Below are 19,218 nucleotides of genomic sequence, written 5' to 3'. Positions count from 1 at the left end.
CTTATATTGACACAACCCACTTTTTTGCCGCAGAATCACAAAGTGAAAGCACCCGGGGCTCTTCTGCCGCTTTCAATAAGATAGGAATTTTTCCTCTTCCTTGTATTAAGCAGAGATCTGTCATCTTGACTTGTACACTAAATGGTCCATTCTGACTGCCTTGTTTGTATCCAATCCCAGCCAGAATCCAGAAACATGTGTTAACATTCGGCATGTTTGGGGGCTAGTGGGAAGGGCCTGAGGCAAGACTCCCTGATGCCTGCTGGAGGCTAGTCAATAATCATTAGCCCTTCAAGTGGTGGATGCCCAACATAAACTGTATTTATTTATTTAAAAAAAAAAAAAATCTTTAAGCCACAGGGAAAGGCATTTTAGAGAAAACAGTTATCCAGCAGTTACTGAGTTGAAATAAAGGTACAGTTATGACAATGTGGGAGGCTAATAGAGGGGGAGCTCTCTTCAACAGAAAGAATGGGATTTCATCGAGGTTAATTAGGTCACCTAGAGTAACATGACTCATAATCTTTGTGTTTATTTTTCATGTCCAACATTCCACAGATAACCTCTGAGGCCCAGAAGAGATCTCTTTGCAAAGAGGAATCACCACTATGCAAAATAACATCACATTTGTTAAATTAAGTCCCTGACTTGTTGGGCTTTCACTCTAAAAGTGAAATTAAGAGTGTGAGAATTAATAAAAGGACATACAGAAACACAGACAGCTTTTTAAATATTATCTCTATTGAAGTCTGTGAGAATTAATAAAAGGACATACAGAAACACAGACAGCTTTTTAAATATTGTCTCTATTGAAGTCAAAGGAAGCAGGTATTTTTTTAACACGACACAATTTTTTTTTCCTTTTTTTTTTTTTTTCTTCCCAGTTGTGCAAAGTGAAAAATGCCTATTATTCATAGAGTTTATTAGGGAAAAGAAAGGGGGAGGTGGTATTTATTTCTGGCTTTGTTTACTGCTTTTAAAATTGACATCTCTTTTTAAATTCTCATGCCTATACCTATAACTGGGAGCTCTGGTAGCATAGTGGTTAAGGCACTTGACTGCTAACCAGAAGGCTGGCGGTTCAAACCCACCAGCCACTCCTCGGAAGGAAGATGGGGCAATCTACTTTCATAGTGATACTGTCTCAGAAACCCCAGGAGGGGTTGCTCTGAGTCGGGTCTGACTTGATGGCACATAACAACAACAACAACATACCTATAACTACATGAGCTAGGAGACAGTGAAGGCCATCAAATGATTTCTGGAGCACATTCATTTATGCATTCTTTAACTAAACAAAAATTCTCAGATTCTTTACCTCAACCCATCTCTGGGCCAGGAATATATCTCCTAATATAGACATGAGCATAAGCAGCCAATAAAAACAGTTAACAATGCAGCTATTTTAGAATTTTTTTTTTCTATGTGTTGGAAGAATCATATTAAATATTAGAACTCTCAAATCTAACCCCATGAGTCCATTGGCTTTTATTTATATAATAAAATCAGAATACTGGCATCAATTTTAGATGCACGAATACAAATTTGTAGTAAATTTTAAAAATATTATCATCTTCTCTTTCTAGTCAATTTCTTAGGCCCTTATCAGACGATATTTCCACTGACATTTTCCTTAAATGCATTCCCTGTGGAATTGAGTTTCTACTTCGACTTGAGTGAGAAGAAGCCAACTTGGAATAGAGAAAAGGAGATGAAATGAAAATACTCATCATGGTGGTAAAATTCAAGTAGTCAGGGTGAAGACATAGAGTCATTATTGCCATTGGACTAAAATCTGAATGGAGCCAAATACCATCCAAAATATAGATCCTGTAATGAAAGTCATAATCATGCTAACTAGAGGCTTCCTAAAGCATAAATCGTAAAGGCAGAAAGATGGATGGCAGCTACAAAACAAGAGGGGACCAAGGGTTATCTGAACAAAAGAATGATATTTTGGAGAGAAGGGAATAGGCTAAACAGAGGATTCATTGAGACTCAAGGGGGGTCCCCACATCCTTCTGAAGATGGGATTAGACTATTAAAGATATTGAACTGATAAAAATAAGCAAAGTTGTATGAAATAGAGGTCACATCATAGGCATTGAAGGTACACAACTTATATTTGAATATCACTTCCAATTTCCATCAGCCATTAGTCAAATTGTTTAACCTCTCTCAGCATCCTCAGTTTCCTTATCTGGAAAATTATGATGATACAATTTACCTCTCTGTCTACCTATGATTAAGATTAAAATATGTAAAGTGCAAAAAACATTGGTTAGAATATAATAAGCATGCAGTAAAGGGTAGGCTGGTCATCCTAACATTATTAATTTGATGCTAATAATATCATTAAGCCAGTTGTCAAGTCTATTTCAACTCATGGCAACTCCATGTGTGTCAGAGTTGAACTGTGTTTCAATGGCTGAGTTTTTCAGACATATATCATCAACTTTATCTTCCAAGATGCCTCTAAATGGACTCAAAACATCAACCTTTCAGATAGCAGTCATGTACTTTTACCATTTACACCACCTAGGGAACCCTACTAATATCATGGAAGAACTTTTATTTCTTACAGAAAACTGAAAAGAGAGAAGAAGAAGAATCATTCTGAAGCCCATAGTCAAGTCAGAGATCAGCATATCTTTGAATTTCAGTTGCTTGCATTTTCTTTGTCCTCCAAAGTTTTAAAATGTACGATGATAGGGTCAACTCAGTAGGAAGATGCATGTGTGTGAGAAAGTACAGTAGGTGGCACCAGAGAGCACAATGTGCAGATGCATCAGGAAGAAGCAAAGACCTCCCTTGGATCCTAAGGTCTTCATAATGAAACACCAAGCCCCAAATTGACCACCTCAAGGTCTACAAGCCTACAATACGTAGGGTCTTTTCAACACAGCTGTCACTTTATCTAAGTGATTAAAGCCAAGACTCTTACATCTAAGCCTGATATCTGCAGGAAAAAAATGATTGACAAATGGATTTTAAATACTCTAAACTTTATTTGATTCATTTCAATTTTAGTTCATCTCAGAACAGAAATTTGACTTCTCTTGGTTGCATCACAGATGTATCATGCCAGATCTTGTTATTGTTTTTATTCATGTATGTTTTAAAGATTATCTTAATCAGTCTTGAATTAAAGTTATTTCTCTTACTTCCTCTAGCAGAGTGGCTGGCATAGAGTAAGGGTTCAATTGGTTGAATGAATAAATAAATTAATAAATGAATGATGAGCTTGTAGATACCAGGTTATAGCTCTTACTCTTTTTATATCACCCTCAAAATCTGCATATCAAAAGAGTGTACAAAATATTTACTGATTTGAATCGCAACAAAGAGTGAATTACTGGTTTTGCTTTCTGGCACTATAACTTTTATTTGATTTCAAGATTCCTGTAATGAGGTTCCACATTTCCAACACCACACTTGAGTTCCTCCTCCTAACATATTTAAATCTATTATGGTCTTTCTTATTTTGGTGACAAATGCCAAATATAACAAGAAAGTATAATTAAAAGCACTTCTTTCAGAAACTATTACATAATTTTCAAACCAATCAGTGTTTCTAAGTTTAAATAAACAACTCTTCTGCAATTGTAAATGTCCTTCAGCTTTTTATAAGCACACACACATACGAACACAAAGCATACTACCTGAACTCTGGAGCAAGAAGTCATGACCTTAAATCGACCTGGGCCAATTAGAGTGCTGCTAATGTAGATGTGTTTTGTTGGTATACTATCTAATGGAATTTCCTAGGAAAAAGTAAAATGCAGCCCATTTATAATTTAACATTATATTCTCAGATTTGAACTGCTTTCCCCATATGTCAGAATGAGATTGCTAACAGAATAGAGAAAAGCAATCCAGGCACTGAAAGAAACCCTCTCCTACTGCACCAAAATACCTCCCTAAAACTTTTTCCAGAGGTCAGGATGTGCTAAGAGAGAAAACTAGGAAAAATATTTGCAGTCTTGTCAAAACATAAAGCAATAGTTCTGTCTACAGGGATGAGTAGCTCACTTAGTTTCTATCCAAAATTCATTGTTCTAGTCTCTTTAGAATTTACCAGGAAACAGTAAACATAAAGGTTCAAAGGTAAAGTTAATGTTCAAGTACTGCCCAACTATTCTTAAGAGTGTCAGTGTGGGGAGATGCAAGTCCCTGGGTAGCACCAACAATTAAGAACTGGGTTATTAACCAAAAGCATGACTTTTTGAACTCACCCAGAAATGCCTCAGAAGAAACAACTGACAATCTGCTTCTGAAAAGTCAGAGACTTGAAAATCCTTTGGAGCGTAGCTCTACTGTGGGATCAAGGCAACTCAGTATCTACTGGATGGCAGCTGGGGATGGTGGTAGGAAGATGGTGGTAGAGGTTGAGGGAAAAAGGCAAAGAGTGGCTTCAGGTAGCATCATAGGTGTCTTATGAACAATCATTTGAGGCAAATATGTATAACTAGGATATATGTTCAAACTATAAAGGGCTAGGAGGTTCCTACAGGGCTTTTAATATCCAAAGCAGAATTGAACAGGTTTCCAGCGTTTTGTAGACTCAAACAATGTTCACACTTTCTGGCCTTTCCCCAGGGATTTTATTCTTTGATCTTTGCTCATTCTTGTCTTGAATTCTGAGTCCATCATTTCTTTTTGTCACTTCAGTTCCACACCCATGCAGACTTTCTCAATATGATCCAGACCATATACACCAAGTAGACCTCCTACTGAAATTCTCTCTCTCAACTAGCCACTCTTTTCATTCCTAGGATGCACTTGGTTTTGGGTAAAAAGAGCTGAAAAAATAAAAGAGCAGAAAAGAAATGCTCATTGAAATGTTCATCACCCACCTGCTGAAACCCAAACTTTACTTTTCAGTTTTCTCATTCTAAAGTTGTTTGCTCAATCCCTTTCTCTGTGAATAGTGACCTACTTTCCTTTCAAGTGGGCCAAAACCCCAAATATAACAACCAAATATTTCAAATACATCCTCCTCTAACCATATTTACAGGGATAAAATCAAGTAATTGTACAAATAAGAATGAGCAAAAACAAAGTTTATAATGCCTTTATCTTTTATTTGAATTTATGCAATCAATAAATAATCATTTATCTCACATTGGTTGTGTTGTCCTGGTTTCTTCATCACAGTTTCTTAGAAGGAATTTTCTTGCTGACCCTTAGCAGGAAACCAGAGCATCATTGCTACACACATCTGTAAACTATCTTGGTATTTTCAAAAAGTTTCATATTATTTTATGAAGGATTAGGATTCAGTAGGTTTCAGGGTTCTCCACATCTGATCCAACCTTCTCTTCAGGACATTTTCTCTCATGTCCTTCCACAAAGCAAGGTTTGGCACAGTCTTTTTATAAAGAGCCAAATGAATATTTTAGGCTTTGCAGGTCACTGCGATCTCTGTCACTACTCACCTCTGCCATTATAATATGAGAGCAGCAGTAGAAAATATGTAAATAAATAGAAAATGTTGATTGTATTCCCACAAAAACTTTATTTAAAAAAATGTGATGGGTTAGATTTGGCTCATGGGTTATTATTTGTTAAGCCCTGCCAAAAAGAGTTTGTTCACTAATCTCTTAACATAACTTGCATTTTCCCATCTCTTTGTACCTGTGCATGGCTATTGCTAAGCCTCTATGTTCCTTTGTCTAAATTAAAAGGAAAAATGTGACTCAGAAGTAAACAATTTAAAGAAAGACCAGACCTTATGAGACTGAATTAGAAAAAGACATCCCATCTGGGTGGACAAATTAGAAAACAAAGCTGACTCTGACTGAAGCCGAGTCATCAGTGGTATGCCATGTTGTCTGCCAATTTTGGGATTGTTTAACTAGTGTCCTGCTGTGTTACTTAATAAATTTGGGATTGTGCCATTTTACATATCAACCTTGGGTTTGTCAGCCTCAGCAGCCAACAGCTATCTGAGTTAAGAGATGCCTCCAGCTTCAGTGGGCAGGGAGCAAGAGGCAGAGTTGAAGCCCAAAGTTGAGGGTCTTTCACCCAGCCCCTGGAACTGGCACTTTGAACTCAGACTTCTAGCCTCCTAAACTTGAATAAAATAAATCTGCTTGTTAAAGTCATCCATTTGTGGTATTTCTGTTATAGTGGCACTAGAGAACCAAAATACTGACTCCTAGTGACACCTATTGGGTTTCTGAGGAGGTAAATCTTTGTGGAATTAGATGGTCCCATCTTCTTTCCACTGAGCAGCTGATGAGTTTGAACTGTTATCCATCTGGTTAGCAGTTAAATGCCTTAGACATTAGTTTCTTCCCACAATGATTACAGCCTCTGAAACTATGGGGCAGTTCCACTCTGGTCTACAAGAACTCTGTGAGTCTGAATGACCTCAGTGGCACACAACAACAACAACATAACAATTCCCAATTCCCAAAGACAATGTATGAGAGATCAATGTAATTTTTTTTTTTTTTTTCCCTTAAAACCCCAGCATCTGAACATTTTTTGGCAATTTCTCCACCAAATGAGCCCTGGTGAGACAGAGTTCATCTACACTATAATTGCCCTGATTGGGTATTATCTTTTCAAACTTACCATGTAGCTAGTTAGCATGCAGGTATGTGACTTGGTTTAATCCAAAGAGTGACCCAACTTAAACTTTGAATCTAGAGCCTAGAGAAAGGGAAGTACTGAAGAACCCACACTCGAGGCCACAGTAGCTATACTCAGGGAGCAAGGGTGGTTGCTGACCCTGTAGGGTGGGAGGTACCTTCAACAGAAAGCTCCTTTCCTATGATTTTACCCATGAGAAGGCCTTCTACTTATTTCCCCTGTTTTTGCTGATTGTCAGAGCTTAGTTTTCCAGCCTTTTAGGCTCATACAGAAGATACACGATAATCTTCCAATAAATTCCCTGTTTGGTTTATATCGGCCAGATCAAAATTGTGGTGCTTGCAGCTAAGGACCATGATTAATACCACCTTTTTTCCCCATATTCTCAACCAATATAAAAATAATTTTTTTTCAATTAGTTGGCAAAAATATATCCCATTATTGGGTTAATTTTCACTTACTAGACTCTTGGGATCTCTGGTGGCTTAGTGTCTAAGGCACTTGACTGCTAACCAGAAGGTTGGTGGTTCAAACCCACCAGCCACTCCTCAGAAGGAAGATTGGGCAATCTACTTCCACACTGATATCACTTGGAAACCCAAGGTTGGTGACTCCTTGAGTGGTGGACAGCTTTTCTTTTGTTAATTGTTAGAAATTTAGACTTCGTAGAATGATACTTATTCATCATTTTTACCCCATAAATTTTACCATACTCTTTAATATCAGGTTTATTTTTTCTTCTATCTTTTCAGGAGTTCTTTTATTATATGGATAAAAATATATTTAATGCTTTAATTTTGTTATATATTTTTGATGTATTGTATATAGAGATGCTCCAAATTCACTTTTATTATTAAAAGCTTAACTAATTATTCCATTAACATTCATGATGTTGTGATTTTTTTAACTTTATCAACTTCTTTTTAATGTTGGGCAAGTATTTTAATATATCTAACCTTCAAAATGAAGAGGCTTTGGTGGCACAGTAGTTAAGGCATTTGGCTGCTAACCAAAAGGTTAGCAGTTCAAACTCACTAGCCACTCCACAGGAGAAAGATGAGGCAGTCTACTTCCATAAAGATTTATAACCTTGGATACCCTGTGAGCCAGTTCTACTTCTGTCCTATGGAGTGGCTAAAAGTTGGAATCAACTCAATGGTAGTGGATTTGGTTTGGTTTTGTTTAATATTAAAATCTTTATCTACTAGGATACTTGTTTACTATAAAACTGTAAACCCCAAAATTATAATTGCTATTTGTCTCTTGATTCAATGGGATCATTACACACAATACATAATTGTTGGAAAAATAGGAAAGATGAAAGATTTGATAATGTTTGATAGTAGTAAAACTCTGCATTTTGTAACTGACTGCATCTTACTTATTATTTTAGCTGATACAGAACAAAGTTCTGATGACCAAAAGGTTGTTAGTGCTGGACCTTAGCCAATGAAGGAATCTGGAAACTTGAAGAATGAATGAAATCCTGAAGGGGACACTGAGTTTATATCAGGATAGAGGTTTTAAAGACCTCTGAATTCCTTATATGAAAACTGAAAAGACTTATTCAAAGTTTCTCATATGAAGGAAATGGCAAAATCCCCTGTGGGAGTATGGAAAATTTGAAGTATTACCAAACAATAAATACAAAATAACCAAAGATCAAGAAATACATGAAATTTAATATTAATATACACATACCATAGGTTAAGAAATTATAGAACTCAACTTGAACAACATAGATCAATACTGGTTCAGTTAAAAGTCTATAAACTTCCAATTAGGGTAGGGATTGATCCCCTTGTAAGTACACAGAACTAGAACTATAGTTATTACTAATATAGAAATACACTACAGCCAGCACTGCCAGGAAGTTGGAAATGTTTAAATACCTTTTATATTTTTAAGAAATTTTATCTTATGGGACACTACAGCTTTATTGTACTGGGTATCTCAGAACACTTCTACCCTGAAAAAAAAAATATTTTATGTGAAGAAAAACTTAGTAAATATCTTTCACTAAGTTCCCTATGACCTATCACTGTGACCATTTCATTTGAAATTCTAATCTTAAAGACCAATCATTTTTTCCCCTATCTCTTGAGATGTTAAAAAAAAAAAAAAAAAAAACTCCACATATATGGACATTGACAAATACGGAAAATTTCCTTGTTCTATACCATGCTCTTTGATAGTTTAGTATGTTTTGAGGATGATATTTCTCATTATAAGAGCAAGTTACATGGGAAAATATTTCCTTCCTAGTTTTACTTGATAATTTACTTGAATAGGGATCAAAGAATCATGGTAAGAGAGCATAATTTAGTATTGTCAGGTTTTACTCACAAGATAAGATGACTTCAATGGTGGTAGCAATGATCTAAGCAAAAGGAAGCCATTATTGAGACCCACTGGGGCAAAGAATTACGCTAAAATTCTGTGAAGAAAATATATATGTATATACATTTTTTAACTTGGTGGAGAAAGATAAAGAAAATATATAAGGCAGTAAATCCAAATTTTTGGTAGAATAGTTGTTCTAATAGTGATATTTCTATACTAAGAAATTTGCTTACTACATGATCAGCAATGACAGTCTGAAGGAAAGAATAGTGTTTGTAAAAACAATGTAAGAATCTGACTGAAAAATAAAATAATAATAAATAGAAGGGGAAAATTGGTTGTTGTTATGTGCTGTTGAGTCGGCCCCGACTCATAGCGACCCCTCCTTGGGTTTCCCAGGCAGTATCACTATGGAAGTAGATTGCCCAACCTTCCTTCCAAGAAGTGGCTGATGGGATTGAATCGCCAGCCTTCTGGTTAGCAGTCACGTGCCTTAAAATAGCAAACTTTAAAAGATACTTTTAATCACAATTTTTAATCAGAACTCACTAAAATGTAACAATTTCACCTGTAATACTTTAGACAAGGAGGTCAATGCCCTAGGAGACCAGTTCCATGATTGGTGGGTCAGAGAATAAATAAATAAATAGTGCAACCCATGGAGGGAAGTCCTCTTGAGGTTCATGCGATGGATACTGAGAAGGGCAATAACAGAAGGATAAGAATGCCTTCTCTTACTGCGTTTGTGTGAAGGGTTAACTTAAATCCCTTTCATGCAAGAATTTCCACTTCCCCTTCCCCAGACACATACTCCTACTGGTAGCCAGATCTGGAGAGAATTTGGCAGAAGGAATTGCTTGAATCTGTTTCTGTTACCCTGATAATTTGCTTTTTTGCAATACTTGTAAAGTATCATTTTTAGCTTTAAAGGCACATAGACCACCCACTGAGGCAAAGTGTTCTTTTCTTAACTAAGCATATGCCTGATTCTTGAAGAGAATGTGGGAAGAGGTGAAAAAGGCTCCACACTGGGAAAATAGTTCTTTAGTGTTGAAAGACAGAATTGAGGCTTTTGATACTAAAAGTGAAAACCTATTACTACATGACACCCGAAGAGGGATGTTAAATGTTTATTTCAACTTTCCATTGATTCTGTCCCTTCCTTCATTTCTACATGCACAAAACTTATTTAACTGTGTGCCCATGAAATGCCAGTGTGCATTGGTTTCAGGTGATTAAATGGTAAGAAGAGACAAAGTTCATACTTTCATAGACCTTGTATTTGTGGGAGGCCCATCATGTGGAAACAATTAGGGTAAAAAAAAAAACTCATATTTTACATAAGCCTTATGTTAGAACACCTTTGGCCCTATGTATAGACATTCACTATTAGAAATCCAGTGAGTTCTTGATGTGAGAGTTAGGATGAAAGTTTTTAGACAATGAGACTCCCTGAGTTACTAAAGGATAAAAGCCAGATGGCTAGAACACTCAGTTCTTTGCTGAGCTGGTGACACTCTCACACCACTAACTATATGAGGGAGAAGGATACTGGGTAGCCATTTCAATCTCACCACTTGGTTTATCCTTTTCCCTATCTTGTGGGAGTGTATCAATGCCTGTGTAATTGAACACACATGATCACCACGACTGTGCTTCCAAACTTCACATTCCTGCTGAATCACTTGCACTGGAGCAGTAGGATAACTACATTTTCTAATCTAGAAGATAGATGGAGAAGAATCAAACAAAATGAGAAAAATACAGACTATTAAAAGTATGTAGAAAAGGTCATAGAGTGGTTAAGGGTACAGAGAGTAAAAGTGGAGAATTAATTTAGGTGAAGTAGGAAGAATGGCAGAAGAACTGATGCATTCAACCCATGGTGTTGGTAAGAATATTGAATACACTATAGACTGTCAAAGGAGCTCTGATAGCATAGTGGCTAAAGCACTTGACTGCTAACCAGAAGGTTGGCAGTTCAAACCCACCAGCCACTCCTTGGAAGGAAGGTTGGGCAATTCTACTTCCGTAGTGATACTGCCTCAGAAACCCAAGGAGGTGTCGCTATGAGTTGGGTCCGAGTCAGTGGCACATAAGAGGAGTGGCTGGTGGGTTTGAACCGCCAGCCTTCTGGTATAGAGAAAATAGTAAACGCAAAGTACTTAAAGTAATGAAGAGTCAACAGACCCCAGGAATGAAAACTAAGCCAGTTTTAAAAGGAGGCCCAAGTGTATGGTCATGGAACTCATGACACAAACATAATAGTATGAAGGAAGAAAACGAAGGTTTTCTTGAAGATGTGTGATTGAATGGGAACAAAAATCTTAAATTTAGGAAAAGAGTTGAACGCATATCTGAAGTTCCTGAGAACTATGTAGAGACTTAAGTCAGTGATGATATGGTTACTAAAACCATTTACTACTATGAGTTTATTAACCATAATAGGATTTTTTAGTCAAGATACATGGATGAAGTGTGAATATTAAGTAGACAAGGATTTTTTCTAGAAAATTGAGACTCAATATAGATATTACTGTTACCATGAAGTGTCAGTACATTGGAGCAGATGTACTGAATTTAGCAGAAACAAAGATTACCTCTGTAGATGGTCTGATTTATGAACCAGCAGTATTTCATCTTTCACCATAGCAAAAAGAGTAGCAGAAGATGATACAGCTGATACAGGCTACAAGAAGAGAATTCACTTCAAAATGTGACATTCAAAAGCACTTTTTAAAGTGCATCAACAGCACTTCCACCAAGGGAAGATGATTCATCACAGCCTACAGATGCATGAAGAATTTGAAGTCATCTATACATCGATAAAGTAGCAGGGAATTTTCACATAACTGTGGGCAAGGCAATTCCACATCTCCGAGGTCATGAACATTTGGCAGTACTTGTCAACCAAAACACTTACAACTTTTATCATAGAATAGATCGTTTATCTTTTGGAGTACTTGTTCCAGGAATTATTAATTCTTTAGATGGAATTGAAAAAAATTGTTGTAATCACAACCAGATGTTCCAAGATCTTATTACAGTTGTGCCAACAAGCTACATATCTATAAAATTTCAGCAGACACTCATCAGTTTTCTGTGACAGAAAAGGAGCACATCGTTAACCATGCTTCAGGCACCCATGGACTCTTTGGGGTATTTATGAAATATGACCTCAGTTCTCTTATGGTGACAGCTACTGAGAAGCATATGCCATTGCGGCTATTCTTTGTAAGACTCTGGTATTGTTGGAGAAATCTTTACAACAGCCACGTTACAAGGAATTGGAAAATTGATTATTGAAATAATTTGCTGTCATTTCAGACTTGAGCCTACAAATGTGTCAATTCTATCCCCTTAAGGGATGGCCACATAGATAACAACTTACTTCTTTTAGAAAATAATACATAATAGCTTGTCCTGAGTGAAGGTGAAAAGCGTTTTTGCCTAAAACATAAAAATTTTTTTTAGAAAAAAATATTGTGCAATATATTTTATATATATATATATATATATATATATATAATATATATATATAATATACATATAATATATATATATATAAATGAAAAGCAAAAAAAAAAAACCTGTGAAAACAAACAAACCCCAAATTGAAAGCCTATATATGTTTTGTCAGTTATAAATAACCTAGAAGAAATTATCCCACTAACCAGTGATTAAGCCCAACTGGAGGACTGCTTTGAAGATGACCCATTCTGATACTTACACAACAAATGGGCAATATCAAAATCAGACCTTGCTTTTCAGTGACAAAAATCCTGAAGAAAATATGTTAAATTGCTTCTAAGGAAGAAAACATTGAATAAAATATGGAAAACATACAAAAAGTAAAACGAAAAATAACTAAACTGATGTGTCAAGTCTAGGGAGTTAGCAGGATAGAGTGTAAAATGATATTGAAACATTAGGCAGACTATGATAACATTGAAACATTTGTAGACTGTGATAACACAAACCCCAAGATGCTCTGAGTTTATGCATCAGGTTCTTGTTTATAACGGTTTAGATGGAGAACAATAAGCTGAGGTTCTAAAAAGATAAAATGAATAAGGTCCAATTTAATACAAATTAGACTAAGCAAAATTTAAAATGTGAGCTAAATATTTAAATATAGCCAAGTGTCTGATAATACCCTCTGACAACCACCCTCATTGTGACTCAGATGTGAGAAGAGTTAGTAAGTTGTTGAGGCTTTTAATAAAGAAAAGTATACAGGTTCATGTTAAAGTCTTAACAATTTAATTATAAGTAAGTAAAATAAAGTAATTCTGATTTTCTATCCATAGTTGTATGTTTTTTTTCTGGAACATGATAGAATAAAATTAGATACAATTATTATGTTTTTAGCCTTAGTATCAACATAAAAAAATATATATTTCATTTGGCTTCTGGACATTTTCATTCTTCATGGAATCATCCTTGAAATAGTGGAAGATGAGTTTCTCTCTGAAAATCCACAATCCAACTTGAACATTTTCTGTTACACTATTAAAACAAAAAGAATTCTAAAGTGAAATACAAGAGTCAGCATTTGTTGGAAAAGAAACAATTAAAATGTGCCTATCAGCTAAAGGCTGTCAGAAAAAGTTTGTGAGACAACTGGAAGATGGATTAATACCAAAATTGCAATGCCAACACTTAGGGCCTGAATTAAAGAGAAGAGGAAAATCTTTAGTTACTAAGACTGAAGAACGATTTTAGTTTGGGTTCTTTATGGGAAAATAGACACATAAAATATCTCTAATTATATTTGTGAACTCTTATTCTATGGAAAGAAGAATCCTAATATAATAGGATCCCAAAAAGCATGGGTCAACTCCTTGGATTATTGTTTGTGGATTAACCACCTTCTAGATGATCTGAAATCCATCTTTTAGCAGCCACGTGCTCTTCTGGTCTCGCTCTCCTTGTGTTCAGTTAGCTGGTGGTCAGGGAGTAAAGATTAATTTTAATATTTGCCTTAGGCAAACAATTCAGAAGACAGATCTCCTTTTAAAATGTTATGTATTCTTAAACTAATTATGAAATATAAATGATTTCTGGATTATTTCAAATCAAAAACATGTTCCAGACCTTGATTTACCAAAGGATCATCACACCTGAAAATTTCTCAAACAAAATTTACTTGCACTTATTTGACAGGATCACTGTATGCAATTGAAGCAATGAAATTAGAACACGTAAAGTTGTACCTGGACCCCCTCATTGGTACTCAATAAATACATTATTACTGATGTTTTGTAGTTCCATTTAAATTCCTTTTTTTTTTTTCCTGGGTATGTATACACAAAGACAGGAGCTCTGGTAGCGTAGTGCCTAAGGCACCTGACTGCTAACCAGAAGGCTGGCAGTTCAAATCCAGTAGCCACTCCTCGGAAAAAAAGGTTGGGCAATCTACTTCAGTAGTGATACTGCCTCAGAAACCCAAGGAGGTGTCGCTATGAGTTGGGTCCGAGTCAGTGGCACATAACGACAACAACATACACAAAGACAGATTAGATTGACTAATAATTTGTTGTGTATGATTTTCTGTAGACTGATGTATCAGGGAATTAGCATATTTTTGGGTGCAGAAGAAAATCCCATTGGTTTACATGCACAAAGAGATGATATTAATGGCAAAAATCAATGTATCTTAACCTCTCAAGATTCCAAAGAATCTTAGTCATTAGTCTATGATGTTGCCCAAATTGAAAGTCTATAAGACACAGTCCAAATTTGAACTTAAAATTATATTTTATCCATGCAGGAACTATCTATTATTGTATTTGCTGTTCAAAGTGAGATACTGTTACTCCAGTTCACTAATTATTCCTGTAAAGAGTACAGCCCAGAAAACCCTATATGATCATTCTACTCTATCACATGGGGTCTCTGTGAGTCATAAATCGACTCAACATCCCACAGGAACAGCAGTAATGGTAAAGGGTTCTGGCTCTAAAATCTAAGAAAAATCATAAGTCTTTTCTGTTTTAGTCATTTACTGAAAAAAAATACAAAACCACTGCCATCAATTCTGACTCATAATGTCCCTATAGGATGAAGTAGAACTACCTCATAGAGTTTCCAAGGCTGTAATCTTTACAGAAGCAGACAGTCACAGCTTTCTCCTGAGCATCTGTTGGGTTTGAACTGTCAATCTCTCTGTTAGCAACCAAGCATTTAACTACTGAGCCACCAAGAGTCTCAATCATTTACTTGTTTTATGCAATTGGACAAGATGCTTGACCTTACAAAGCCTGTTTTCTCCCTTAAAAATAGGTATAATAACAGAAAATATCTCACAGACTGAGCGTAAAAATCCAACAAGTCAAGGCACATTACCTTATGCTTTTGAGATATTTGAATTTATAGTTTCCACATCTTAAAAAACAGTTATTAGAAAAATAAAACTTTATTTCTCAAAGAAATATAAATATAGACATTAAGCACCTGAAAAGATGTTCAACATCTTCAGTCACTAGGGAAATATAAATCAAATCCACAATGAAATACCACTTCAATCCATTGTTGTTGTTGGTAGGTGCCATGGAGTAACTCCAACTCATAGCAACCGTATTAAGATGACTATTATCAGAAAAACAGAAAATAACAAGTTTTGGTGAGTATATAGAGAAAGTGGAACCCTCAGGCATTGCTGGTGGGAATCTAAAATTGTATAGCCACCCTGAAAATAATTTTAGGCTGCTCCTCAAAAAGAATTATCATATACCCAGTGATTCCACCCATAGGTGTGTCCCTAAAAGAATTGAAAGCAGAGACTTAAACAGATACACCAATATTCATTGCAGTATTATTTCCAATAGCCATAAAGTGAAATTAACCCAAGTATCCATTAACAGATAAATGAATAAAACATTGTATGTATATAAACATATATATACATACAGTGGAATATTATTCAGTCACAAAGAGAAATAAAGTTTTGATACATTATGACATGGATAAACCAGGAAAACATTATATTGAATTAAATAAATCAGAGAAAACAGGACAAATATTGTATCATCCCTCTTATATTAAATATCTAAGATAGGCAAATGCATAGAAAAAGAAGTTTATTAGTGGTTACCAGGGTTTGGAGAGCAGACAGGGTGGATGGGAAACTATGGCTTATCCAGGGACCTATTTTCTGTTTTGGGTGAAGAAAAACTTTTGGAAATAGATAGAGGTGATGATTACATGTGATTATGGTGAGTGTAATTAATGTCACTAAACTGTACCATCATTGCTGTTGCTGTTAGGTGTCATTGAATTGGCTCTGACTCACAGTGATCCTACACACAGCAGAATGAAACACTGCACTGTCCTGAACCATTCTCACAATCCTTGTTAGGCTGGAGTCCATTATTGCAGCCACTGTATCAATCCATCTTGTTGCAGCCACTGTATCAATCCATCTTGTTGAGGGTCTTCCCCTTGCTCACTGACCCTCTACTTTGCCAAGATGATATCTTTCTCCAGGGATGGTGCTTTCTGACCACACAACAAAAGCAGGTGAGACGAAGTCTTGCTATTCTGGCTTCTAAGGAGCATTCCATCTTTACATATTCTGGCAGCCCATGATATTTTCAATATTTTTCACCAAAACCACAATTCTTCAATCTTCCTTATTCATCATCTAGCTTTCGCATGCATATGAGAAGATTGAAAATACTATGATTTGGGTTCAGTGCACCTTATTCTTCAAAGTAACATCTTTGCTCCTTAAAACTGTTAAGAGGTCTTTTGTAGCAGGTCTTTTGTGTGTGATATTAATGATATTATTTGATAATTTCCACATTCTGTTGGATCACCTTTCTTTGGAATGGTCACAGATATCTATCTCATCCAGTACATTGGCCAAGTAGTTGTTCTCCAAATGTCTTGGTTTACAAGTAAGTGCTTCCAGTGCTTCATCTGTTTGTGGAAACAAATCAGTGGGTATTTTGTCAATTCCTGGATCCTTGTGTTCTGCCAATTCCTTCAGTGCAGCTTTTACACTTAAAAACTGTACACTTGAAAATGTGTAAAATGGCAACAATTTTGTTATATGTATTTCACAATAATTTTTAAAAGCCTTAAATAACATACAAAATACTGATTTCCATACACATGAGACAATTAGCTAAAAGGGATACAATCAACATGTAATAATAGTTATATAGATATCATCTACAAAATCAAAATTACTTATCTATTAATGTTTGTTGAAAATATCCAGTGCTACCAACAATTAAGATACAAAGTGAACACATTTGATTTATCATGGCTTTATTTCCACACTAGTCTATGAATTGGTACATTGTCCAGGAATACTATAACAACTTCTAAATTGTTTTATAAAACCTACTTTGGACTTTTGTCTTCATTCTAGCAAAAGTGAGTGTGAATTATTCTACTCTCAATAGATGATGCCTATAACAAGCTGAAGACAATTAAAACAAGTCCACAAGAGCCAAAATATAACCTTGATTATATTTCACCTGAATTTAGAGACCATCAGAAGAATAGATTTGACACATGGAGTAACAATGACTGAAAACAAGAGCAATTGTGGGGTGACATCAAAAATATCATCCATGGAGAAAGCAAAAGGTCATTTAAAAGACAGGAAAGGAAGAAAAGACCAAAATGGATGTCAGAAGAGACTCTCAAACTTGCTTGTGAATGGATACTACCTAAAGCAAATAGAAGAAATGATGAGATAAAAGAGCTGAACAGAAGATTTCGAAGAGCAACTTGAGAAGACAAAGTCTGTTATTATAATGAAATGTGCAAAGACTTAGAAGTAGAAAACTGGAAGGTAAGAATTCACTTGGCATTTCTCAAGCTGAAAGAAACTGAAGAAAAATTTCAAGCCACAAGTTGCAATACTGAAGATTCTATGGGTAAAATATTGAATGACGCAGGAAGCATCAAAAGAAGATGGAAGAATACACAGAGTCACAGTACTAAAAGGAATTGGTCAATGTTCAACTATTTCAGGAGGTGATCTATGATCAAGAACCAATGGTATTGAAGGCAAACTTGAAGCTTCACTGAAAGAATTGGTGAAAAACAAGGCTCTGAGAATTAATGGAATATCCATTGGGATGTTTCAACAAACAGATGTGATGATGGAGGCACTTACTTACCAATGCCATGAAATTTGGCACATAGCTACCTGGCCAGCTGACTGGAAGAGAGCAATATTTATATCCATTACAAAGAAAAGTGATCCAACAGAATATAAAAATTATCAAACAATATCACTAATATCACACTCAAATAAAAACTTGCTGAAGGTAATTTAAAAATGGTTGCAGCAGTATATTGACAGAGAACTTCCATAAATACAAGCTTGGATTCAGAAGAGGATGTGGAATGAAGGATTTCCTAAATGATGTCAGATGGATCTTGGCTCAAAGCAAAGAATACCAGAAAGATGTTTACTTGTGTTTTATTGACTATGCAAAAGCATTTGACTGGGTGGATCATAACAAATTAGATAACATTAAGAAGAATGGGAATTTTAGAACACTTCATTGTGCTCATGAGAATCTGTATATAGACCAAAAGCCTGCGATTCAAACAGAAGAAGGAGATACTGCATGGTTTTAAATCAGGAAGGGAGTGCATCAGGGTTGTATCTTTTCACCATAGTTATTTAATCTGTATGCTAAGCAAATAATCCAAGGAGCTGGACTATATGAAGAATGCAGCATCAGGACTGGAAGAAGACTCATTAACAAACTGCAATATGCATATGACATAACTTTGCTTGCTGAAAGTGAAGGTGACTTGAAGCACTTACTGATGAAGATTAAAGACTGCAGTAAAGACTGCAATGTAAAGAAAACAAAAATCCTCACTACTGGACCAATAATCAGCCTCAAAACAAATGAAGAAAAGATTGAAGTTGTCAAACATTCCATATTACTTGTTTCCACAATCAACACCAATAGAAGCAGCAGTCAAGAAATCAGGTGTCATATTGTACTGGGCAAATCTGCTTTTTAAAGTGCTAAAGAGCAAAGACATCTCTTTGAAGAGTAAGGTACACATGACCCAAGCCATGATGTTTTCAATTATCTCATATACATGTGAGAGCTGGACAATGAATAAAGAAGACCGAAAAAGAGTTTATGCTTTTGAGTTGTGGTGCTTGGGAAGAATACTGAAAGTACCACAGACTGTCAGAAGAACTAACAGATTTTTCCTGGAAGAAGTGCAGCTGGAATGCTCCTTGTAAACAAGAATGGCCAGACTTCGTCTCACCTACTTTGGTCA

General features: G+C 35.7%; 1 pseudogene; it reads left to right on the top strand.

Moving 5' to 3' along the window:
• Positions 1 to 9,179: 9,179 nt before the first annotated feature.
• LOC103193154 lies at positions 9,180 to 12,357 on the top strand (annotated as a pseudogene).
• Positions 12,358 to 19,218: the final 6,861 nt, after the last annotated feature.

The sequence above is a fragment of the Orycteropus afer genome, unplaced genomic scaffold, assembly GCF_000298275.1.
Source record: "Orycteropus afer afer isolate SDZICR_OR568_19922 unplaced genomic scaffold, OryAfe1.0 scaffold00034, whole genome shotgun sequence".
Taxonomy (NCBI): domain Eukaryota; kingdom Metazoa; phylum Chordata; class Mammalia; order Tubulidentata; family Orycteropodidae; genus Orycteropus; species Orycteropus afer.
The sequence above is the reverse complement of the archived record's forward strand: the minus strand, read 5'-3'. Positions and strand labels throughout refer to the sequence as shown.